Source organism: Taudactylus pleione, unplaced genomic scaffold (assembly GCF_031769625.1).
Source record: "Taudactylus pleione unplaced genomic scaffold, aTauple2 ptg001990l, whole genome shotgun sequence".
Taxonomy (NCBI): domain Eukaryota; kingdom Metazoa; phylum Chordata; class Amphibia; order Anura; family Myobatrachidae; genus Taudactylus; species Taudactylus pleione.
This window is the reverse complement of record NW_028286386.1, coordinates 2,585,932-2,612,726: the sequence shown is the minus strand read 5'-3', so window position 1 is coordinate 2,612,726 and position 26,795 is coordinate 2,585,932. Positions and strand designations below refer to the sequence as shown.

The 26,795-nt window shown below is 45.1% G+C and overlaps 1 protein-coding gene across 4 annotated transcripts in view; it reads right to left on the bottom strand.

Annotated features, from left to right (window-relative positions):
- Nucleotides 1-13,291, bottom strand: part of UIMC1 (ubiquitin interaction motif containing 1) — a 136,547-nt gene extending 123,256 nt beyond the window's left edge. Inside the window, exon 1 of one of the 4 annotated variants that reach the window (XM_088465530.1) lies at nt 12,982-13,291. The gene's annotated coding sequence lies outside the window, so the exon portion shown is untranslated. Of the gene's footprint in view, nt 1-4,242; nt 4,312-12,981 lie in introns of those variants that run through there. The other 3 variants (XM_088465531.1, XM_088465528.1, XM_088465529.1) reach the window with 3 other exon arrangements.
- Between the last annotated feature and the right edge of the window lie 13,504 nt (nt 13,292-26,795).

The following is a 26,795-nucleotide window of genomic DNA, read 5'->3' as shown; positions in this document are numbered from 1 at the left end:
CATGCCAGCTGATTACTTCCTCCCACTCCCGCCTCCAAGATTTTGCCCGCACTGCTCCCCACCTCTGGAACTCTCTCCCACTCCCCATCAGACTCTCCACCTCTTCGCAATCCTTCAAACGGACTCAAGACCCACTACTTCATCAAAGCCTTCCAGCTATCATTCTAACTCCCTGCTACATGCTCCTTCCTCCCCATCTGTGTCAAACCTGTTTGTCTTCCCCTCCCTTTTAGAATGTAAGCTCTTATGAGCAGGGCCCTCTACCCTCTTGTCCTTCTCCCTACTTTAGTTTCATCTACTTCTTACTCAACACCAGGGCACCTAACACTTGGTTGCTTATGCTCTGTTGTTTATCTGGGTGATATGGTCGCTAATGTAGCAATATATTTTATCCATGTCCTGGTCCTGTATTGTATTGTTCTGTAAGTCGCTTGTCTACAATTTGTTTATGTACTTTGTAAGGCGCTGCGGAACACTTGTGGCGCCATATAAATAAAGGATGATTGCTATGGCCGGGTGACCTGCTGAAAGGGTTCCCGATTGTGGAGAGTCCGGGGCTTGTTATGGAAAATACAGGGTACCCCTACTCATTTTTCCCCTGTATTTCCAAAACCAGGACTGGATGGCTGAGCCCAGTGCTGGTTGTGCTAAATACAGGGATCCCTAAGTCTTTTGTCCTCTATATTTTCACAACCAAGACTTGGTTCAGCGGGTTCCACGCCCCAGATTTTGACTAAGTATTAGTGACCTCCAGGGAAGTGGCCTGGAGGTTTAGCCATATTTTTGCAAATATATGCAACTGAGATCTTCTGAATTATCTACCACAATGTAGTTTTTCAAATCTTATTGCTGATTTCATGCAGAGTGCTGGGGGAATACCTTTTGCTTCTTCTTGTATAGAATAACCCCTCCCTTTCATGCACCCGAGTGATAATACTGAAGTGATTAAGCAGCTATCAACATGTACTGCTATAAACAGAGATAGACTAACCATCATGGACCAAAGTTGTTAAATATGAAGTCGAACCTAAGCATTGCTTTGACCATATTTTGTAAACCTCTTTTTTTTTTTCATAGGGAGCGATTCAATTGTTTTTTTCACGCCTGATCTCTCGTCTAAAGTGATGGGAGATTGGGGTACAATATTCAATTGTTTTTGGCACCCATTCTCATTAAATAACTCCTGCACTAAACACTAACAAATGTCAGAAATGTATCCAACTAAATGGAGACATTAACAACACAATGCAGCGCTGGTTACACTAAACTGTATTCTATTTAATAAAAACATGAATAGTACATAACAAGACAAAAAACACACACACACACACACACACACACAATCTCTCTCAATTGAATTTAGCTCAATTGCTAATATATAAACCACATGATATATTAAATGATCCCGTGAATCCATATAAGTGTAGAACTACAAAACGTTAGGTGTGTCTTTATATCCAATTTGGTTGTAGCACAGGTATAAGATCCCGGATATTAATTGCCACAGCACCTATGATATAATGTCTGTCAAATAGGGCTCTATTTATTATCATTATTTTTCACATTATTTTAGTTTCACCTAAATTTACTAAAAGGGCAATTCGTAAAATTCTACGCCAAGCCCTAATTATCATATTTTTATTAATCAGATCGAATTTCTCATAATTGTAATGGGAAATGCGATCTGTCTCAAGTTACTAAAAATAAATTGTGAAAAAATACCGGGGTAAGCCCTGTCATAACGTCACCTGGAGGTGGCATTATCCAGGGTTACCGGACTCCTGCTCCGCTCTAACATGCAAAGCAGAGCCTGAAGCTGGCCCCAGTGATCAGTTGTGTGGTCTAAACAGATCACACCCTGATCACTGCCAAAAAAAAAAAAAAAAAAAAAAAATAGAAAAAAACAAACAAACAAAAAAAAAAAACAACTTACCCGAGTCCATAGACCGGAGATTGGGGCTCCGGTGATGTCCTCCCATCCTGCACTGGGACCCGGTCATCAGCTGACCGGGTCACAGTGCAGGATGGGAGATCAGCTGACACCCCTTAATTACTCTTGCCACCGGTAATTGGGCTCCGGTGATGTCCTCCGTCATCACGGGAGCCTGATCACTGGATGCAAGAGTAATTAAGGGGGGCGCAATCGCGAGGGGGACGGGGCTTAGCAACGGCCGATCGGCGCATGCGTGGACACTTGTCACAGTATTTTTTGCGAAAAATATAGTGATAAGGCTGCGGAGGGGATTCGCAGGGACAGAGCTTTATCGCAAGCTCTGTCCCTGCAAGGGATTTTTAGTAAATCCCTGTGATATTGCCTGAATTCACAATGTGAATTCAGTCGGTAATATCACACTACAATCTGCATTTAAATGCGGATTGTAGTAAATAGAGCCCATAGAGAGAAGCAGCCTCAATAGCAGTATCGCCGCTGGATATATGATATTTATTTTGCACAGTATTCCTGTGCTTAGCTGTGAACCGTTATTAAAGCCAGGCCGTCTTTAATTACAGTAATTCAACTGTACTTAACCATGAGGTCAGGGGCGTCCCCCAGCAGCTTCACAGTGTTTACTCATGTTGCTCCAGCCAGCTGAATTCAGCATCAAGAAGATGTGTCCAGGGGATTAACGCTCTCTCCACAGCGGCTGTTTCATCAGTCGCGCTAGGCAATACTTGAGTGCGGTGTGAGCACGGCTCCATGCACCAATTTAGATAAAGTTACACTCTCTGTTGGCTTCCTGTTAAACATAAAAATGACTGCACAATTACGACATTGTAATCGTGCAGTTGTTTGTAGGTCTGTGATGTGCCTACACTGAATGAGCAGTCGTTCAGTGTAGGCACATCAATCATCTCCTAAAATGCTGGACCTGACGTTATAGTCAGGTTGTACAGCATGTTTGCCCGATGATAGGAGGTCTAAACGACAAGTGGGAGTGCACATCGCTGGTCATTTTAGACAGTTTTGTAAACTATTTGCAAACGATTAGTGAACGATTAATGAAGGATAACAATATAGTTATCGTTCAATTTAATAGTCTAGTGAATGGGAACCTTTATATGGATTCACGGATTCATTTAATACTGTAATATATGATGTGGTTTATATATTAGCAATTGAGATAAATCCAATTGATTTTAGACACACGCATATATCCATCACACACACACACATTTTTTTGTCTTATATTTGTGATGTACTATGCATGTGTTTTTATTAAATAGAATACCATTTAGTGTAACCAGCTCTTTTTTTTTTGTCTCCTGCACTAAACACACCTTTTATCCATGACAATGTTTTCAGGGGAAAGTGCTTCCAACATTTACTCTATTTACCAGAGATTGGCACTTACATCTAACCAATCACCATCGGCTATGCTCAGCTCGGTAGTGACTAAACTGAAAGTCTAAAGCTGGCCACAGATCTTAAGATTATCTATCAAACCAGTTGATTGGTTGGAATGAAAATCTGATAAGGTATGAAAGCAAATGACAATCAGCAATTTGCTCCCAAACGCTGGAAAATGGACAAAAACTGTTAAATGTTTGATCTAACCAATTTGTTCAAACAACAAACTTGTCTGAACGACCATTTTCATCTGTTTTCTGGCATTTTAGGAGCAAATTGCTGATCATCAGTTAAGCTGGCCACACACTACTAGACCAACTTACATCCAACCAGTTGATTGGTTGGAATGAAAATCTGGTAAGGGATGAAAGCAAATGACAATCAGCAATTTGCTGCCAAACGCCAGAAAATGGACAAAAACGGTTTGTTAAATGTTTGATCAAAACAATTTGTTCAAACTTGTCTGAACAATAATTTTCATCTGTTTTCTGGCATTTAGGAGCAAATTGCTGATCATTTACTCCCATACATTACCAGATTTTCATTCCAACCAATCAACTAGTTGGCTGGTTGGATGTAAGTTGGTCTAGTGTGTGGCCAACTTAAGGCTCTGAGAGACCTGACCTGTGCCACAGGTGACTTGCACAGATCTCAGCTACATACATGTATCAGGTTTCTGGAAGAGCAAGTGAGTGAGCAGGATCTCAAGATCACCCGCAAAGCAGCATATTGAGTGTTTAGTGATATACAATAGTCTTGTATGAATGCCCTCATAGCTCTACAAATGTAGTTCATATAGGTTGATTTAATTGTATAACTCACAAGATATGTTAACAACCTTTAACATATGCTTTAATTCTATTTCCAGGCAATAAAAATATTTTGCAGTTCACCTTATTATGTGTTGTGCATCTTTACACAACACCTGCCTGTTAGGCATGTGTCTACTTATGTACTCAGGGGATCCAAACCCTTTACCAACTGCAACACAGCCACAGGCCCCTCAGCACTGACAGCCAGGAGGAGCGAGCAATCTGTAATAGCAAAATTTAGATGGTCATAATTTCCAGTAGAATAAAAGCCTCCATTGCCCTTATGCAATTGCAAGAGAGCCATTATAAAAGGTACTGTTAATGACCAGTATTTGTGTATAGCATATAAAATCAATAACATCAAATAAAGAAGCCAAAAAAGGCACATATAGGAGGAAAACTTTCATCACAAGAACTACACAGCAAACAAGGTTTTGCTGTGTAGTTCTTGTGACAAGTATGGAAACTAGAATAATCCTCATGGTGTTTAAAAAAAGCCAAAAAAAAAAAACAAATGGTGCATACACACGGTCAGATTGTGTGTCAGATCCGAACGATAACAATTTTAAAAATCGTTCATATCTGAAAGAAAATCTGACATGTCAGCCTGCAACGATGAACGATACACGTTCCAGCATGTCAGATAACGACATCTGACATCTGATGGGTTTGCAGTCAGATTTGGACGATTCCATTCATTTTTTAATACGGTCTGAAATCGTTCAAATCGTAGGCAAAATCGTTCATCTGACAGTGTGTATGCACCAGAAGATTGCTTGTACAGTAGTTTCTCCACATTACTGCATCAGGTGATACTAGACACAGAAGAGGCACACAATGAAAATTATACTCAGTAATTAAAGCATTTGAAAAGGATTATAGACTGTGGCCATACATAGAATATACTTAACAAGACATATGGTAAGAACTTACCTTTGTTATCTCTGTTTCTACGAAGTCCATAGGGTTGACCTTGGGGTATAGCTGGATCTGGATCCACGGGCACCACGCAGTTAAAAGCTTTTGCTGCTCCCAGGATGCACTGGGTCCATCCTCCTCTATACCACGCCCCCAGGAAAAAAAAAAAAAAAAAAAAAACAGAGAGAGAAGGAAGACTGGAACACACAAGAACCATACTCACAGAAAAGGGAGACGGAAAACCGGTGACCAGTCACATAGCCCATTTGAAGCCAGGTGCGTCAAGGCGGGCGTCCTGTGGACCCTATGGACTTCGTAGAAACAGAGATAACAAAAAGGTAAGTTCTTACCATATCTCTTGTTTTCTACTTCAGGGTCCATAGGGGGTCCACAGGGTTGACCTTGGGGATGTCCCAAAGCAGTTCAACCAAGGGTGGGGACGCTCCTGTGCTGAGAGGAGAATCCGTCGCCAAAAAGGAAGCATCCTGAGAGGCGAAGGTGTCAAAAGCATAGAACCATAGAAAGGTCTGGATGGAAGACCACGTGGTCGCCTTACACAACTGAACAGCTGAGGCGCCACGGCTAGCAGCCCACGAGGGACCCACAGACCGAGTAGAGTGAGCCTTAACAGAGGCCGGAACAGGCAAACGCTCCTGTGCATAAGCCTCACAAAATAACCAAATGAAGCCAACGGGCCAAAGTTTGTTTGCCGGCAGGCCAACCCCTCTTGTGAAAACCAAAAGAGAACGAACAAGAAATCCAACTTCCGAATGGAACTAGTCCGGCCTACATAAACTTTAAGAGCACGGACCACGTCTAAGGAAGCCTCACCAGCCATGAGATCAGGTGACTGAAATGCCAGCACAACAATTTCCTGATTAATGTGGAACTTAGAAACCACTTTAGGTAGAATACCCGGGTGAGTGCGAAGCACTACCCTGTCCTGATGAAAAAAAAAAAAAAAAAAATCAGAAAAGGAGGACGACAGGAGAGCGCCCCCAATTCTGATAGCCTTCTGGCTGAAGCAATCACCAGTAGAAAAGCAGTCTTAATCGTCAACCATTTGAGTTCCACCGACTCAAGAGGTTCAAATGGAGGACCCTGTAAGGCACGAAGCACCACCGCCAAATCCCAAGGAGCCACTGGGGGAACAAAGGGAGGCTCAATCCTGAGAACACCCAGGAAAAAGGTGCAGACATCTGACTGAGTAGCTATCCTACGCTGGAACCACACAGACAGTGCAGACACATGAACTTTCAAAGAAGCTAGGCGTAAGCCTAGGTCCAAACCAGACTGAAGGAACGCCAAAACTCTAGAAACACGAAACGACTGAGGATCGTAGTTACTAGACTCACGGCATTGAAAATAAGTATGCCACACTCTGTGGTAGAGCCTGGCGGAAGCAGGCTTGCGCGCCTGTAGCACTGTGCTGATGACTGAGCTGGAAAAACCCTGGGACCTTAAGACGGATGTCTCAAGAGCCACGCCGTCAAAGACAGACGACCCAGATCCGAGTTAAGGCAGGTCTCCTGAGACAATAGGTCCCGACGTTGAGGCAGAAGAAACGGAGCGTCGATGGATGAGCCCTGAAGATCGGTGTACCAAGGACATCTGGACCAAGCCGGAGTCACCAGCAGAAGCGCCCCGCCATCCTGTTTGAATTTCCGGAGGACCCGAGGCAGCAGTGATATCGGAGGGAATAGATATGCCAGTTGAAACATCCACTTCACCGACAGCGCGTCGACCAGGCTTTTGTCAGCGTCTCTTGTCCTGGACCCGCACACAGGCAGCTTGCGATTGCGACAGTAGGCCATGAGGTCCACCTCTGGCAGTCCACACCTGTCCACGAGTAGTTGAAATACCTCTGGGTGAAGGGACCATTCCCCGGGATGCACGTCGTGACGGCTGAGGAAGTCCGCATCCCAATTGAGAACTCCTGGAATGAAGACTGCCGAGATGGCCGGAAGGTGGCACTCCGCCCAAGACAGAATCCGTGACACCTCCGACATTGCTGCTCGATGGCGAGTCCCCCCTTGACGATTGATGTACGCCACCGTGGTGGCATTGTCGGACTGAACTTGCACTGCCCTTCCTTGAAGAGCGTGGACCAGACAACTGGAAGGCCCTGTATACGGCCCGAAGTTCCAGAATGTTAATGGAAGAACGCTTCTTCCGCCGTCCCACGGCCCTGAAGTGGAAGTAGACCTGTCACTGCCCCCCAACCCCGGAGACTGGCATCTGTCATGATCAGAACCTAGTTCGGGATCCAAAAGGTGCGACCCTTGGTGAGATGAGAGGTCCTGACCCGGTGTGGTAACCAGTTCCATTTGGATACAATCAGCACCTGCAGGGGCCAGGAATGAAACTGGGCATACTCCACCACGTCGAATGTCGACACCATGGACCTCAGAACTCTCATTGCCGAGTGAACAGACACCTGGGAACTCCTCAGACAACTGCTCACTCGTAGTTGTAGGGAGGAAATCTTTTCTGGAGTCAGAAAGATCCTTTGCTGACGAGAGTCCAGAAGGGCTCCCAAATGAACCGTCCTCTGTGACGGAATGAGGGAGGACCTCTTCCAATTTATCAGCCACCCGTGCACTTGCAGACAAGCAATCGTCGGGTGCAGATGTTGCAAAAGTACCTCCGGAGAGCCTGCCAGCAATAGGAGGTCGTCCAGATACAGCAGAAGCCGTATACCCTGGCTGCGCAGATGGGAAGCCATGACAGCCATAATTTTGGTGAACACCCGTGGAGCTGGGGAGAGGCCAAAGGGCAGAGCCTGAAATTGGAAGTGAAGCTGACATAAACCTCAGATACCGCTGATGTGAAGGTGCTATAGGATCTTGGAGGTAGGCGTCCTGGATATCCAGGGAGACCATATAATCCCCTGGTTCCATAGCCAGAATGATGGAACGCAAAGTTTCCATCATGAATGTGGGCACCCTGAGGAACTTGTTCAACAATTTCAGGTTGAGGACAGGCAGATGAGACCCATTGGGTTTCGGAACCAGAAACAGAGAAGAGTAGTAGCCTGGGACAGGAGTTGAGAAAGCAGAACGGGAACAGCTTTCAGCAAGGACTCTATGGCTTCCTGAATCTGCAAGGCCTTGGTCTTGTCCTGAGAAAGACTTGTGCAGAACTACTGTTGGGAGGGGGGGGGGGGGGGGTCTGTGACGCGGCCCTTCCCATCAAGCTGAAGGCTTATCCTCTGGCTTGGAAGCTCCAGGCCTGCTTCTTTGGTTTAGGGGCAGCCTTGCTTGACGACTGCTTCAGGAAGGACTGACCCTTGGACTTACCCTGAGTATGAAAGGACCGAAAGGCTGGAGGTCCTAGCCTTAGAAGGCGCAGCTGCTGATGGCAGAAACGTTGACTTAGACTTTGCCAGGGTATCAACAATTTTGTCCAGGACAGGACCGAACAAAATCTTCCCATTAAAGGGTAAGGCCTCCAGGCCCTTCTTGGAATCCGCATCCGCTCTCCAAGAACAAAGCCACAAAGACCAGCGAGCAAAGGACCGCTGCCGCCGAAAGTCAGAAGACTGGTATCCAAAGATGCTTCTCCAATATAGGAAGCGGCATCCCACATCTGTCTGAACCTCCGGAGCTTCCTCAGGAAAAGTATCTTCCACTATAATGGCGCAGCTCTCAATGGCTTTAGCCACCCAAGAGATGGCCATGGACGGACGGCCCCAGAGAATAAATGGATTTTAAACAAGTCTCCACTTTCCTGTCTGTGGGATCTTTTAGAGATTAAATGGACGGCATAGGCAAGGTAGCACTCTTGATTAAGCGAGTAACATGAGAATAAACTGCAGGCGGGTTTTCCCCACTTTTTGCAATGACTTGCAGGAAACGGATAACTAGATGCTAAACGTTTCTGCGGCTGGAACCTCTTACTAGGCGACTGCCATGCCATGCGACTGCCATGCCTCCGCCATATGATCAGTCGGCTGGTTTTCCTCTATCTGACCAGCTAAGTCACCTTTGCCTGCTTAAAATTTGGATACTTGGACTTAGGAGCCGTGGCGTCATCCTCTATATCAAGAATAGACCGCACCAATGCCGGCACATTAATGGAAGATTTCGTCTCCATTTCCCAGGCAGGGGAATCCGAATCAGAGTCCTCAGGAAATTCCCCATCATCCGAGGACGCATATGAGTCTGATAGCTGCGCAGACTGGGATGACAAAACAGTGCGTTTTGACGCCTTATGAGGCTTCTCACTACGCAACATAGTTTGAAAGGCTGAAGATGAGGCCACCAAACTCTGGACTGAACTGGAGATCACATCCACCAAAGGTGGTTGACCCGCCTGCGGGAGACCCTGGAAGGGAATGACAGACTGCTGCGTCACCAGAGGAGACTGAATTTACATAGGGAAGCCCGTATATGGATTAACAGTCTGCGGCCGAGACTGTAATAATTGCGGTATACCAGGAGAAGGGGGGATGGCTGTTTGGGGTAACCCCCTATGGGGAGAGCAGTCAGGACCACCAGACAATGCGCGATGGAAGCCAGCACGTGAGAAAACACCACCCAAGGAGGATCCTGTCCCGAAGTTGGGGGGTTAGAGGGACCAGGTAACTGACGGCACCTCACACACAGCCCATCCTGTGATAAATCCTCCATATTTACCCATGCAGCGCAGCGTCTGCAGGAGAGCAAAGTGGGAGCCGTAGAGCGCTCAACTTCCTCATCAGACATGATAGAGATATATATATATATATATCTCTATCTATATATCTATAGATATATACACACACACAGACATACATACATACACAGTCAGGTCCATAATTATTGGGACATTGACAGAATTTTCAGATTGTGGCCTCTATTCTCCACTACAATGGCTTTGAAATGAAACAAACAAGATGTGCTTTAACTGCAGACTTTCAGATTTAATTTGAGGGTAATTACATCCAAATCGGGTGAACTGTGTAGGAATTACAACAGTTTCAATATGTGCCTCCCACTTTTTAAGGGGCAAAAAGTAATGGGACTATCAACTCAAAAGCTATTTCATGGACAGGTATGGGCTATGCCCTCGTTATTTCATTATCAATTAAGCAGGTAAAAGGTCTGGAGTTGATTCTAGGCGTGACATTTGCATTTAGAATCAGTTGCTGTCGACTCAAATCAAAACAAACCCATCAGAGAGATAGCAAAAACATTAGGTGTGGCCAAATCAACTGTTTGGAACATTCTTAAAAAGAAAGAACGCACCGGAGAGCTCAGCAACACCAAAAGACTCGGAAGACCACGGAAAACAACTGTGGTGGATGACAAATCAATTATTCACCTGGTGAAGAAAAACTCCTTCACAACAGTTGGCCAAATCAAGAACACTCTCCAGGAGGTAGATGTACATGTGTCAAAGTCAACAATCAAGAGAAGACTTCACAAGAGTGAATATAGAGGGTTCACCACAGGATGCAAACCATTGGTGAGCCACAAAAACAGGAAGACCAGATTAGAGTTTGCCAAACAACATCTAAAAAAGCCATTACAGTTCTGGAACAACATCCTATTGACAGATGAGACAAAGATCAACTTGTACCAGAGTGATGGGAAGAGAAGGAAAGGAACTGCTCATGATCCAAAACATACCACCTCATCAGTGAAGCATGGTGGTGGTAGTGTCATGGCGTGGGCATGTATGGCTGCCAATGGAACTGGTTCCCTTGTATTTATTGATGATGTGACTGCTGACAAAAGCAGCAGAATGAATTCTGAAGTGTTTCGGGCAATATTATATGCTCATATTCAGTCAAATGCTTCAGAACTCATTGGACAGCTCTTCACAGTGCAGATGGACAATGACCCGAAGCATACTGCAAAAGCAACCAGAGTTTTTTAAGGCTATAAAGTGGAATGTTCTGCAATGGCCAAGTCAATCCCCTGACCTGAATCCGATTGAGCATGCATTTCACTTGATGAAGACAAAACTGAAGAGAAAATGCCCAAGAACAAGCAGGAAGTGAAGACATTTGCAGTAGAGGCCTGGCAGAGCTTCACCAGGGATGAAACCCAGCGTCTGGTGATGTCTATGCGTTCCAGACTTCAGGCTGTAATTGCCTGCAAAGGATTTGCAACAAAGTATAAAAAAGTGAAAGTTAGATTTAGGATTGTTTAGTTTGTCCCATTACTTTTGGCCCCTTAAAAAGTGGGAGGCACATATAGAAACCGTTGTAATTCCTACACCGTTCACCTGATTTGGATGTAATTACCCTCAAATTAAATCTGAAAGTCTGCAGTTAAATCACATCTTGTTTGTTTCATTTCAAAGCCATTGTGGTGGTGAATAGAGGACAAAATATGAAAATTCTGTCAATGTCCCAATATTTATGGACCTGAGTGTGTGTGTGTGTGTATATATATATATATATATATATATATATATATATATATATATCACATACAGATATATATATATATATATATATATATAGCTACACAACAGGGAAGCTCAGTGTTTACTCTTGGCGCACCCGCAAGCATGCAGCACACAAGCCCACAGATATGGCACCGTGTAGCACACAACTGTATGTGACCGACCTCACGAATATATGAATTTATATAAGTGAGGTCCGAGAAAAGCCCTCCCCCCACACACCTGCCAGAGCCATAGGAGAAGGAAAGGGATAGTTATAGACTGACAGTAAGGAGAAATAAAGCACAGACAGTCAGCACTAGCAAAAGTCACATACAATGCAGAAAGTTAATAATCACTGCACGTTGTCACTACGATCAACCGCCCAGATTCAGTGTCTGGGAGGGCTATAATGCTGTGTACGCTGTCCTTTAGCAGGGGAGAGGTACACACGGGGACCAGTCGACGCGCTACCTGGGAGATCTGCGATGAGCCAGGGAAGATGGTCGCTGGAGACCTCAGAGGAGTGGCCGCAGGATGAAGCAGCTCAGAGTCGCCAGACCTAAGCGGAAAGGCGCGCTGAGCTGAGGAGCCCCTAGACAGGGAAGGCTGCCTCCCCTGGCTAGTAATTACCCCCAGGGACGCTGGCTCCTGCTGCCGCATAATTCCCTGGTGGTCTAGTGGTCCTACAGGGTATTCCTCCGGAGAGGGGGAGCCCGCCGCCACTGCTAGCACCTCCGGTCTGTCCCCAGAGGCATGCGACTGCATAGACACGCGGGTCACCGCAAGCAGTGACCTGTATCTTACCTTATCCCCAGCAGCAGTTGTGAGAGTGCCCAGAGCTAGTACAGACTCTGGGGTCCCACCACGATCCCCAGATCTGTACTGGCATCGCGGCGCCAGTGGGGTGTAGGAGCAGCAGCTTGGACATCCAATGGACAGTCTGATGCTGCCACTCTGGAGTCATTTAAAAACAAAAAAAATGTAATAAAAAAAAAAAAAAAAAACCACTCTAAAAACAAGCTGCACTAAGGGTGACCCGACTCCAGCCGGGCACCCACTAAACCTGAGGTACCTGTGGTGGGGTATATAGGACGGACCCAGTGCATCCTGGGAGCAGCAAAAGCTTTAACTGCGTGGTGCCCGTGGATCCAGATCCAGCTATACCCCAAGGTCAACCCTGTGGACCATGAAGTAGAAATACTGTGTAAGGATCTTCTCAACTCTTTAAGAATTGACATACATTATATACTGATAAGTGATCAAAGCCAATCCACCAACCACAGTAGCTGCTATTACTATGGGAGGTCAGTGTTAGCGACTGCACAATAGAAAGTAGAAAGAAACATTGGGTGAACGTCTGATAAGTAACCTGTGGCTCTCCATATGTTGCAGAGCTACAAGTCCCAGCACAGAATGCCAGACGCAGCAGCACGCAGTACGGCTACCCCATGGGCTGGTGGTGTGGTACCCTGGATGGGCAAACTGCGGGGGGAGAGGGGAGTGCTGCGGGCATGACACACTTACCTACACACGAATTGTGCTCCGGTACCCGGATGTGAATTTAAGAATACAACTGCCTGAAATGATGCGGGCCATACAGTGATATCACTGATCCGGTGCCGGCTTATCCACCAATGACTGTCACCAACAGCACAGGCACTGACTGAGTGGCGTCTGACGGTGCCTCTTTTTAACTCGGCGCCGCGGCGGCAGCAGCTCCTGGCTTGGCGCGCATTACATTACAGGAGTACAGCTCGCGCAGCATGGTACACTTAGGGGACGCGGTCACGCGCCGACCAATGCTCTGGAATCAACCAAGTAAGCTACAAGCATAGGGGTGTGCTTACATCTACCCCGTAGTCCTCCAAACTTCGACTGGCCGCCTTGCCATTCATAGCACTTGGCAGTGACAACTACGGCAGCTCAGCAGAGATGAGGAGGAGGAGGAGGCGGCGGAGAGCAGCGTCGGTCCGCCATACACATTGGCAGATGATACTGCCATGATTGCTGTCTGCTATGCTGTAGAACAATAAAGGTGGAGGGACCAGGGCTACTTCCTCTGTGCTGCCATCTATGGGAGTTACTAGAGTCCCATACCGGCGGTCGGCATTTTGCCCGCCGTCTTCCTGACTACATCCCAGGCAGGGCCTGATGTGTGTGTACACTGATTATCTACTTCACCTAGCAATTTCTGGCAGCAGGGTCATAAGGAGAGGGGACAGGAGCCTAGAATGCAGAGCGATCAGAACACAAGTCAATGTAGCCAGCAGCCTGATATTAGAGTCCTGATCAGAAAGGTATGAAGTCATGCTGATATTCAGAATGTTAGCATTCAGCAGGTACAATTAGAATTAGGTTAGGCTATAGTTGCATTCTTTGCTAAGGGAGAGCAGTGCTATCTCTCCGTCCAGGCACCGTGTCTTGTACTGCCGGAGGCGTGACCTCGAACCCATGTCTGCAAGTCTTCAGCAGCAGCTCCGTCCTCCATGCTGGAAGGATGTGCTTCTGAGAGTCTACAGATCATACTTGCAGTGAGATGGCGTTATGCAGGCCATAGACCCGGGATAGTTACACTGTACCACTGCATATACAGAACCCAGCGTTCCAGCTAGGCTGTTTTAGCAGGGATCCGCGCCCTGCCCGATTTCGAAACGGCAAAATGCACTCAGCCCTAATGGCGGCGCCCTGTTCAAATTGCCTGCCTGGGGTGCTGGGTGCCATCCCCACCTACAAGCAGCAGTGGGGGGTGTTGGTGCAGCACTCAGCACCAGTGAATAGATGCCCTGCACATGCGCACAGCACATTTCACAGTGAGGGGAGAGCTTGGGGGAAGCCCAGCATGTTTGTAGGTGCTGAAAACGACCCCAAGGGTAAAGAAAAGGGGGTGCATCTTAAGGATCTGCTCCCTTTCTCATAGCACACCCCCTCTTTTCAGTGCGTGAGTGTCATTTTTAATGGTTTGGCGCCAGACCTAAAAGGAACACTAAAGCTGCATACACACGTAAAGATTTTCTGTTCAACCATCCAACTAGTTGATTGGTTGGAATGAAAATCTGGTAAGGTATGAAACAAATGACAATCAGCAATTTGCTCCCAAACGCTGAAAAATGGACAAAAACTGTTTGAGCAAATTGTTTAGATCAAACATTTAACAAACTTGTCTGACGACCATTTTCATCTGTTTTCTGGCGTTTAGGAGCAAATTGCTGATCATCATTTACTCCCATACGTTACTAGATTTTCATTCCAACCAATCAACTAGTTGGATGGTTGGACAGAAAATCTTTGTGTGTACCCAGCTTAAGAACCAGCATGCATACTCCACTGCCACCACTGTATAAAAAACACAGGTGTGTGCTCTCAGCAGTTGCACACCACCTGCGCTCCCTTATACATTCCTGGCAGGTTCTGGTGCAAACTGATTTTCATTTTACATTGCCAATTATTATAGCAATGTCTGTTCTTAAGGTCATCCAACTTGTCTAACATATCTATGGTTTGTGCTTGCTGTTTAATAGTGTTTTGGAAAACCAGGATAGTATCTTCGGAATTGCTAGTGTGCTTTTCAAGTTCCTCTATTAACTTGGTGTAATGGTGCGTACACATGGTATGATATCGTTCAACGATAATATTGTTAATTTTTAAGCAGTGATCGAACGACCAACGATGCGCGTTCCCGCATGGATGATAACGATATCTATGGTCGTCCGTACATACAGGCCAACTTGGACGATTTCCTCACGATTTGCATATTCAGAGATGTGGCAGGATGACTTCACTGAAAGATATCTATCTATCATATACTGTATATCTTTCAGTGTGCACACTCAATATTGATTATCCTGCACTACAGAAAAGTTCAAGGGAAATCGCTCAGCGATATCGTTGGTCGTGCAGATTGTACCGTGTGTACCCAGGTATAGATTCCAGATGAGAAAAGGTATTGTTGATAGCTGTTTGGATACTATCCATTTTTTGGTTAAGTGGTTGAAGAAGCAAAGAAAGTTCACTTATAGTGATCCCAGTTGATCCAGGCATCTGAGAGATAGGAGAGGTAGAAGGTTGTGAAATTTCAGAGAGGGTTGATGGCAAATCCAAAGAGGGAGGGAAGTTTTTGGAAGTGTGTGATTTAGCAATATTCCCTTTAGATTTGCACATATTGGAAACCTAAGATTTTTCTGTGAATTTGTCCATAGCCTAGTAAGTGAAGTAACAATGGTCAAAATAAAAAATGCAGCTAGAAATGTATGGATCATTGCCCCCACAGAAGGCTGAAAGGGTCACATATTAAAGATAATGCCTTAAGCCAAACATGAGACTAAATTTTAACCATTTTAAAAAGGTAATGGAGAGAGTACAGCCAGCAGTCTATGACAATAGAACAACACATCCCAGGAGACCAACTTCACCAATTGCTAAGCGAGTGCCAGAGAGGAGTCCAAAAAAAGACTGCTCCTAGACTACAGTGGGAGGTGTGCCAAGGGCCCAAGTGGGTGAAAAGCACAGCAGGAGGATTGGAGAGACTGGAATGGACGGACACACCCTGGTTGAAATGGAACATGTCAGTGTCGTCGGGTAACAATCTCTGGGATGGGTGTGAGATGCCGGCACTTGGGATCCTGGCGGTTAAAATCCTGACAGGATTAGGATATCGACACGTGTTGGTCGGTATCCTAACCCCCTGCCTACCCCTCCCTTCCCAGTGCCTAAACCTAACCTCCCCTCCTAGTGCCTAACCCTGCTACTTACCTTCGGGATTCCGGCACCGGGATTGAGACAGGTGTCGAGATTTTGGGGCCGGTATTCGAAGCACCGGCATCCCCTTCATATATTAAACCATACTCCGGGACAACTTGTTTATCGCACGCAGCTAAATTTATAGGAGAGGTCATGTTTTTAATTCTTGTTGTATCTCCTTGATGTACTCCTTGTTCTTTGATTGCTTGTTCTGTATATGGTTGTTGTGTTTGTTCCCCCCTCCCCTTTTCCATCTTCATATCTTCCTAGGAAGTGGCACATGCTCCTGGTCTGTTGATCCCTGGTAGCCAGGAATTCTTCTCTTCAGTTTTGGATAGTTGACCCAACGGGTGGGGACAGGGTATGGCCTCCTTTATCTTGTTCCTGGCACTCTATCATGACCAGACAGGTATAGTATGACACATTCCTCACTCACCATGAAATATACACACAGGAATATGTAGGCTAAGGTAGAGAAGCACACTGGTGTTTGATTAAGACTGAGCACCACACTGAATCAGGAAGAAACAGCAGAAAAGTGCTCTCAGCTGGGAGCTGAAGAGCACAGAAGCACACGCAGGAGAAACAGAAGGCAAAGCTGCTGATGCTGGAACCAGGAACATTTAAAATACAAGTTGAACTGGCAAAGAGCAGGAGCATGTGAGGTGTTTAAATAGCACGCTCTGAACAGTAATTGGTAGCACAGGAAACAAATTCCTCAGGGTTTGCACAAATCCAGAGTCAGCTGGCAAAAGCAAGACGGCGGGACGCCCATGCTGCGCTGGCTCCAGTAGATTCGTCAACACACAGATGCTAGGTAGTCACGTGCAGTTTGGAAAGACAGACCTGTTGGAACATGCCAGCCAATGAACTGGTAGCTCCGGGAGTGGTAAGAGGGTCTGGCAACTCGCTGTGTGGCATGCATGTTCTCATTCGAGGGGAACGATTTGATTTACGCTGCTGAACCTCTATGCTCCTTACACGCCCAACCATTCCTTCTATTGGAAAACTTCTCATTTATTGTTAGTCTGACACTGGGAGCAATTTTAATATAGTCGACCAACCATCTTTAGATCAGTTGTTGCCCTTGCACCTCTTGCCACCTCCTTAAAAATAGACTTGGTGTAATTGATCCTTGGAGGATTAGCCATAGTACCAGTCAGGAATACACCTTTCATTCTCTTGTCCACAATACCCTATCGAGAATTGATTTTTTTTTCCAGTCAAAGGTTAGCAAAGATAAATAGAGTTTCGGCAATAGAACTGGGGATCCACTATTAGCCAGTAGTCTTTCCCTGGAAAATATTTAAAAATATTGTTGTGTTAGCATATTTTTGTTTTATCTTATGGTATATACTAATATAATTGTTATACGGGAGGGGAATTCAATTCAAAGCGATGGACGTAATGTGCCGTTGCAGAACACCATATGGTGCCTGCTGGCACTTATTCGTGGCCGTGAATAATTAACAGATAATTTAATCGACCCCTTTTGGAGCATACTGTTGATAAAGCCGGAATATGTGACCGTACATATTCCTTCAGCAATTCACGAATTATGTCTTTCATTATTTTCATTGCAATTAAGAGTACATAGAAATGATTCAGAATATATATTAGTTGTAAGTTGCGGAGGACCGACATGTGTCGAATGGCCTCAGGCCTAGAGATGAGGTCTACCCTCTCTCTAAAGTAGGCAGGTGTGTGTCTGAAGCAACAGTTGTTATTGTTTAATATTGTATAATCTAAAGGTATAAATGTTATTACAGAAATAGGTTTAAATTAGAACTGATCAAAACCATTTCTTCTCTAGCAAGACAGAATAATGGGTTAGTTGAGTATGAACAGACTAGGGGACAGTAGGTCTCAGATCTGGCTAAACAAGGAGGGAGCTAATCAGGATAGCCTTGGCCTATATGCGGTCATCAGTATTTTGAGAACATAGAAAGGAGATTGTGGGTTTTGTTATGATTAAAATATATAATTAGTGAAATGTTTAGTGCGCATGAATATTGAATTCTTTAATTAATATTCGCCATTTTATAATATGTTAGTTGCAGAGAGGAAAAAAGTATAAAAGATTGATCAAAAAGGGGAGGGGTCGGTCAGTCGGGTTGAGCAGGAGAGAACGTAGGTCGTGAGAGTCGCGGGGCGCTGGGCTGTAAGTATAAACATGGGCTGACTGTCTCCTTGGGAGTCTATGCTAGGCATTGCAGATAATCATTTTGTTACTGTTGCTGAACTAATGTTTTTTATGTTGTAAGTCTGCTTTGTCATTAATACCATAATACATGTATAATTGATTTGCTTTTTAAGTAAAACATTATCATTTATTTTAAAGTTGGTATTGGTGTGAATTATTCCATTTCTTCTTATAATAAGTAAGGTTTAAAAACAATATCCAAAACACCTCGCGATATCACTGTAAAGTAGCAATGTACAAATGTTTTGGTGTGCCATTTGATATAGAAACAGTAATTTAATTTATATGTTATACAGTAATTGTGGAAGTAACAAATTCCATTGAGGGAATTCAAATTAACAAAGAAAATCAATATTCCACCTGGCTGCGCAACAAGAGGTAATAAACAGCTGCCTCACTTATACAAAGGGGGTAAGCACCAGCTCCACCTAAACATAGCATAGGTCAAAATTCTGTATAGTAAACGGTGCTAATTATTACTTGGATGAGTACTTAAATGAACTTAAAAACACATCTATTTCAAGGTGCATTCGTACAAGGTAAACAATGCATTCGTACGAGGTAAACAATGCATTCGTACAAGGTAAACAAATATTTATTCCACTAATTAAAACACAAATTGGTGAACATAAAACATACAAAAAAAGAATTGTGCATATATAATGGTGGATACCATCAAAGGCAAGATATTAAGGAGAGACCATATAGTCCGTGTTTTTCTCACCAAATAAAGGTGTTGTGGTGGGCTAGCTTAATTCAAAGCAGTGAGATCCCGGGCCTTCCAGCTCGGCAACACTGCAAAAAATTTGGTCAGACCATAAAGAAAGTCCTCCAGTTTATCCTTTGTGGTCCCAGCATCAGGATGTCCGTGCAATGCGTTTCGGTAGTTAAACCTTCAGAAACGGATATCCTGCTTTACCTGGAGGGGCTTTAAATACCCCCGTATACAATTACATCTGTCCTCTTTTTACAATAAAACCGGAAGTGACGCGTGCGTGTCACCGCTCACTTCCGGTTTCCGGTCCGCTCACTTCCGGTGTTTGTTCCATATGCCAAAACTGGAAGTGACACATGCGGGTCATCATCTACTTCCGGTTTGTGGTCCAACCGGCAGCCATCTTTAGAAATACATTGGTAACCATTTTGCAATAGGGCATCATTTCCAATACCATTTGGAGGGTCCAGAGGAGCCAAATCCAATATACATTTCTGATATGACTTGACACTTTAGATCTGGATCCATTCTTTCGTTGATTTTATGGTAATCACCCCTCCTCCATACCAAAATCTACCGCTGTACTTGGTATTCCAGCAGAGTCCTCCCCTATACCAGAGGAGGGGTTTTCCCATAAAATTTTCCAAATGATGACCCATGTGACATGTAAAAATAAGAAGATCTAACAATGAGAAATACAAATAAAGATTAAAATATATATATATAAAATTACCATATATATATATGTATATATAATTTAATTTAAAAACCACTTCAACTCGAAATCTACATTATGCCCCTTAGGTTTAAGTGTCTAAATTGAAGATCCACCTCATCTCACTCTGAGCGAAGTTGGTTTCCACACTTTTATTTTTTCCAATTATTTTTTACTTGTATCCCTAGAAAACGTCTAATCTGATTCTCACATTTTTCAAGTTTATGAATAAAATGTTCTGATAAAGGATGGGTTATCAATGCCTTCCTGATGTTATATATGTGCTCGGCCGCTCTGATCTTTAAACTTCTTGAAGTCTTACCTATATAAATGAGGCTGCACATACATTCTAAAAGATAAATACAATTTTTTGAATGACAACTAATGAAGTCTTGTATCTTATACTTTTCCCTTTTTCTTCAAATTCTGTGAAGGATATCCATTCCTGAAGAAGGTTTAACTACCGAAACGCTTTGCACGGACATCCTGATGCTGGGACCACAGAGGATAAACTGCAGGAGGACTTTCTATATGGTCTGACCAAATTTTTTGCAGTGGTGCCGAGCTGGAAGGCCTGGGACCTCATTGCTTTGAATTAAGCTAGCCCACCACCACACCTTTATTTGGTGAGAAAAACACGCACTATAGGCCTGATTCAGACCCGCTCGCGGCAACAGGCAGGAGACAGGTAACATAGGAGACAGGAAGGGATAGGGGCGAGGAGGGAGTTGAAAGTGGCAAAGAGATGCCAGGGGTTTGAGGACTGGGAGGAGATGAGGTTCTTTAAATATGATTGTTTGGAGAAGGACAGGGCAGCACTGTAGGATGAGAGAATACATTTGAAATAGAGAAAGTCTGCCTTAGAGCGTGATTTCCTCCACTGACGCTCGACAATTCGTGAACACTTTTGCAGGTATCTGGTGCATTTGAAATGCCAGAGTTGTGGTGTGGATCTGCGAGGGTGAGTAGTTATTGCCGAAGCAATTGAGTCAAGAGCAGAAGTAAAGGAGGCATTGTACTGGGAAGTGGCTTGTTCAGGACAGGAGAGAGAAAGGATAGGTGAAGAAGAGAGTCCAGCAGGGAGGAAAAAGCAACAGTGTCAATAGCCTCAATGTTACGCTTACTAATGGTAGCCTTAGGAGGTAGAGGTTGGGAAGGACAGAAGCTGCATACACACACAACTATTGAGTTAATGAACGATTTTAGTAAACGATTTTCTACCTTGAAAAAATGAACTAAAATCGTTTACTAAAGTTGTTCATTTACTTTGTTCATTTAAATGTAATGAACGATTTTTGTGAACTACAAATGATTTTTGCATATTAACTTAATGAAAATCGTTGAGTGGACAAGTCTGACTGAACTACACACGTGAATGCGCATGAACAATAATCGTTCATCGTTTGACTCAGAAAGTGAATGATTTTTTCAAACGATTATCGTTTAACGATAATCATTCAAAAAATCGTGTGTGTATGCACCTTGAGGGATAAGTTAAAAGAGAGAAGGTGATGGTCAGAGAGGGGGTAAGGGGAATTGGAGTAATCCAAAATATCACAACAGTGGGTAAGGACAAGGTCAAGTGAATGCCCACTCACATGGGAGGGTGATGAGGTCCATTGGGCGAGACCAAATGAAGAGAATACAAAAACAATCTAAATACAACCTGCGCCCAAAGGGACTGCAGCTCAGTTCACACTCAGGAGCACCACCCCTTATAATACAATAGAAACAAGACAAAAATGAGTGGTCCAAAGAGCGCTGTCCCTCCTATATCCAGTCTTCTCTTATTCAATCATGGATAGCACAGTGATCTCAACATGAGAGAAGATAATATTCAGTTATATTCCAAACGATAAATGATGTTTCCAATGGTCAACAATCGGTAATGACGCCACTCACCTAAAATAGGTGGGATGCGTTCACATTAAGGTATCTTTTGAGACTCTTATTCTGGTTATAGATCGAACACTTCTCAGCACTTATTCCCCTCTGGGAATTCACTCACCTGAGATCAGGTATAGGCGTTCACACAAAGGTATCTTTTCCCAGAAGACAATTAAAGCTCCATCCTCAGCGAAGATAACTTTTGTAATAATCAGAACCAAAAAATAGTCCAACTTCCAAGGGATAAAATAGTACTTTTTTAATCCAAGAATAAAAATATACGTCCTTAGGTTACATGAAACCCAATAGGAGTCCCAATTATAAAAATTACATACAAAAAATATCTACATATAATAATAAGGGATCTTAGTAGGGTGCACCAGCTGTCTAAAGTGCCAAGGTAAGTTCCAATTCAACCGAGGAATGACCCTCAATTCACCACCAAATGAAGAGGTGAGGATAAGGAGTTAAGTGGCAGAGGATTCTGTGGGAATGTCAATAGGAATGTTAAAATCAACTAGGATAATGGAGGGAAGATCTGAGGAGAGAAAGTGAGGCAGCGAGGAAGCAAAGTTTTGGAGGGAGGGCCAGGGGGACGGTAAATGATTCAGTACGAATCGCGGCTGCGATTACGCACGCAGTGTCACTGCGATCATATGCTAATCCACTGCGATCTCTATGCCGTCGCAGCACTACATAAGGACGCCTACCTTACAAACTTACGTACTGTTTAGCAAGACTGTGAAACCATCGGTAACATGCAATCGGAGCCTCACACACTTGCACAAGGTCAGACCTTACTCAGAAATTACTAAGGCTGTGTATGCCATCATAGTGCCTAATTTATGCATGCCCCTGCAACAGTGTTCAAACGCACTGGCACGCCTGCGTTTCACCGACCACCCTCGTCACCACCCACAAACGGCACTTCCTGTCAATCACTCTGCGATGGGTCCACGTAGTCTCTGCGATTGCTGTCCCGATCGCAGTGACTGGTACGCGCACTGTGATGCATGGGCAGAATGCAACAATTGGATGTCTGCGTGCATATTCGTAGTTGCGATCCTTGCTGAATCAGGCCCATGGTCAGGAGACTGTCGATCGCACAATAACTCTGATATGGAATTTATTACATGAAACTTTTCCTTTACTGTCAAATGGCCTATTAGTAGGAGCTTAGGCGTCTATTTATTAAGCAAACAACGTTTTTTGATGGAGAAATCAATCATGTTCTCCTCTCAACAGCAGAGAAATCACTGATAGCGCCACTTTAACATTTATGTTTGAATACTTGTGTCACCCCCACTGTGCACAATGGGTGCTGAGCGCATCTTCAAATTATTAACCTTTTTGCATATTTTGTTAAAAACATAACACCATGGATGTGGTTGGTGTTATGTAAACTGAACTGCACCAAAAAGGATCTCTTCATGCTTTCTCCCATGGTGCATCTGTGTCTCCACATTGGTCTGCAGCCTTTTTTTGAGTAAAAATACCTTAAATACTGCTTTCCAGCAATGTTGAATAACTGAAAACATGCCAAAGGTTTGTACATATATAGCTTGGAGTATGTGTACACTAGTTACCTATATTGCAAAATACTTTGGCATTTGTGAAAAACTAGGTACATAGTGTCACAGCTTGGCGTGGGTTTGGACCCGGAGTGGAGCCGGATGCGGAATGGAGGCTTGCTTGCTGGAACTGAAAGGTAGCCGGTCTTAACGGAGTATGACTCATGAGGTGACAGGGTGCACAGAGAGCAAATTCAGCTATCGGGGTGCAGACTGAACACAGCGACTGGGGACAGCCGGTCCATAGCGGATAGTAGGTACTGACGGCAAGCTGAGACCCTGGGCTGAGAGGTACTGAGGTATGAGGTGGTAAACACAGACACACTGGAACTGTAGTACAAGGGAGCACAGGAACTAGCTCACAGCTATGCTGTGATAGACGTTGCACTGGCAACCAAAGGACCTCTTGACAGTCCTTTAGTACCCTCAGGTAGTGCATGATCGGCTGCCAGCATTCCCTGGACAGCTGTGAGCTGATTGGCTCCAACTTGACATCTGACCAGGATCCAAAATGGCCGCGCCCAGCAGTCCCCAGCGCGGAAGCGCTGTCAGTTTTCACCAGCACACAAGACTCTCCAGATGGGCCCACTCAAGCTGTGGAGACCCCTAGTGCCCAGCGCCGCTCTCCAAGGCCCAGTGCCACCGACGGAGGGACCGCGCCAGAGCGCCTGACGAGGTAAGTGCCACGATCACGACAGCGTGACAGCTCGGAGTGTGACACATAGGACCTAATTCAGAGTCTCTCGCAAGCGGCTGCTCGCTCGCATCCAGCGTATGCAAATTTTTCAAAGTGACGCCATGGGAAGCGATCGCTCGCCAAGGCATAAGCACACCCACTTTGGCTATGCGAGCGATAGCTCTGTATGCTGACACCCATTAGCCTATGTTGAGACGCCCACTTGCGCACGTCATCTCCAGGAAGTGTATTAAAACATTGGTACATCGAGCACCATCGGTAGCGATCGTAGCGCTTGTGGTTGCCTTACCTTGCCACAAGCACTGCGAGGACTGCAGTGTAAAAAACAAGCGTGACGTGTACTATGTCGCTGCCTGTTAATTATGCATGCCTTAAAAACGGCGTTGAAATACTCAGGCACGCCTGCATTCGCACCTCCACTCCCCCTGTTATTAGTGTCCTGCCCCTGTTACCACCCACAAATGGCCTCTCTTGTCACTCATTTCACTGGGCTGGCGAGCGAGCGGGCTGCGCTCGCAGAGTAGTTCGTGCAGGCGCAGAACTAAGCATGCGCGTTCGCAAACCAACGTGCCGCTTGCGAGAGACTGAGGTCCATAGAGCAGGGCTCCACAATTTTTTTTAAACTCTGGGATTTAGGAGCCGAACTATCATCCACAACCAGAATTATCAAAACTTGCACATGCGCGAGACAAACTTGCACATGCGCTAGCCGGGTCTCGCGCATGTGCATGACGGAGCCGGCTCCGTCGCGCGCATGCGCTGTGGGCCACCATCGACCTGGTTGTGAGCGCTCAGCGCTTGCGACCGGGTCTGAATCAGGCCCTCTGTTTCAAATTTTTCGCAGACTAGTGGCCTAGCCCTGGCTCTCCTCACAGCTAGCACCGCTTTGATCATGATATCCCCAGCTGCCTCCGCCATTTATTCTGTCATAATAAAATGTGTACAGGAAGGCAAGGCTGCTGGGCACCAGCAGAATGACCTGGTCGCTGAGCGCTCGCAACCAGGTCGATGGTGGCACACAGCGCATGCGCACGACGGAGCCGGCTCCGTCGTGCACATGCTTGAGACCTGGCTAGCGACGTGCAATCCATCGCTCCGGGTCTCGCAACAAAGGGGGCGAGCTGTCGATGTTGAGTGACAGCTTGCCCCCTTTGGTGGGTGGGCCGGGGAGTGGCTGCCCAAACGGAGGCGTTCCCATGAGAACACCTGCTGTGTGGGGGCGGCCCCACTGACATCACGAGTGATGTCAGTGGAGAGATTCCGGCTCTGTTAGAGCCGAAATCTCTCTGGGGCTTGCGGCCACTAGACCCTACCACAAGGGTCTCGTCGCAAGGGTCCTGACCGTCGCGACCATCAACCTGGCCGCTCGCTATAGCTGTGGGTGGTCACAGGAGGCCGCACAAAAAAAAAGACCCTGATTCAGAGCGAGCGCTCTTTCAGAGCGTCCAGCTCTGAATCAGGGCCAGAGCTCCTTCACAAAATGGTGGTGGGTCCACATTTGCATGACTACCGCTGGATGCGATACTCATGCAGTGCTGTGGAGTTGATGGATGGAGCAGACTATTGATTCTGGACAAAACCTCACTATTGTTACTGACGGCCAGGGGTCTCTAAAAATCTGGTCGCCAAGTGTAAACTCTTAATCGCCTTGGAAACCTGGTGCCTGGGATTTGTCGAGCCCTCACATACTGTAGAGCATTGTTGACCATGAAATTGTTCGCCGAGGCAGTGGCTTTATGCAAGAGCTTTGGGATAGATTTATCAAAGCTCGGAGGAGTGATAAAGTACCAACCAATCCGTTCCTGTTATTCAAAAACAATCAAGTGAAAAATCGGCAGTATTGCTACGCTGACGTTTTGAACAGTGAATAAAATAGATGTATTATTCTTATTTAAAACCACACATAAAAGTTAAATGATCATACCCTGTTATTAGGAAACTAGGTCCATCTATTTAACTTAAATCCTAAACATATGTAACATTGTATCACCTCAAATCTATATTAAGGTGTGCGTCCACTACCCGAGTATGCAAAGACAGTATGATTACGACATCGTAATCGAACAGTCATTCCTGATCCCCTGTAGTGCCTACACTGAACGATATGTTCAGTGCAGGCACCCTCCCTCATCCTTGAACATGGCCAATCTGTCATCGGCAGATTGACCGGCATGTTCGAGTGATGATTGATGTTGGAAACGACCAGCGGGAGCGTGCAACGCAGGTCGTTTCCCACATTTTAGTGCCCGATTAATGAGCGATTGAACGATATCATTTACAATTGCAGCAGTATAAGAACAAAAAAAAATAAAACAATCGTGGCTATATTTGCAATATATCTAAACACAAGAGTAGGTATAATATGAATATAAGCAGCTGTATTCTTCTGACAGTGATATTTAAATGCCTCAATATTAATTTAAGAAAACCTGAGTGTTCTCAAAGGTCAGAAGGGTAAACAAGTCAACATATTGCCCTCACAGCAAGGTATAGGTTAAAAAATGACCTGTGTAGGAATCCAAAAGCAGCAGACAAACATGGGTTCCAGACTAGAGATAGACAGTAAAAAGGTTGACAATGTCTAGATAGACACAAGATGTTAGACAATAGGTCAACACAATAATGGTTGACACTTTTTTTTAGGGTTAGGCACTTACCCCGATGGTTAGGCAGTAGGAGGGAAGGTTAGGTTCAGGCACCTACCCCAATGGTTAGGGTTAGGCACCAGGACGGAGGGTTACTGTTAGGCAACAAGGGGAGGGTTAGGGTGAAGATTAGAAAAAAAATGTGTCCACCATGTTTGTGTCGACCTT